Consider the following 209-nt stretch of genomic DNA (forward strand, 5'->3'; position numbering starts at 1 on the left):
TTTTTTTTTTTTTTTTTTTTTTTCCATATATATTTTTTCATTTCGGCTCGTCGTTTTCGAAGTAGCCCATGGGGTGGGAGGTGAGGGTGGGGATGGGGGAGGCAATTGCGTCATCACTAGTTCCGAGGCCTATTACTCCAACTTCAGGTAAAAAGCCACGTGATAATCAATATCTCAAAAGGGGAACCGCTTTGCCCTGTCCCCTTTAT

The 209-nt window shown here is 43.1% G+C and overlaps 1 protein-coding gene across 3 annotated transcripts in view; it reads left to right on the forward strand.

Annotated features, from left to right (window-relative positions):
• Positions 1–209, forward strand: part of LOC107269537 (protein couch potato) — a 24,891-nt gene that overhangs the window by 14,220 nt on the left and 10,462 nt on the right. The window lies entirely within an intron of this gene.

This window comes from Cephus cinctus, unplaced genomic scaffold, assembly GCF_000341935.2.
Source record: "Cephus cinctus unplaced genomic scaffold, Ccin1 Ccin1_scaffold0670, whole genome shotgun sequence".
Lineage (NCBI taxonomy): Eukaryota > Metazoa > Arthropoda > Insecta > Hymenoptera > Cephidae > Cephus > Cephus cinctus.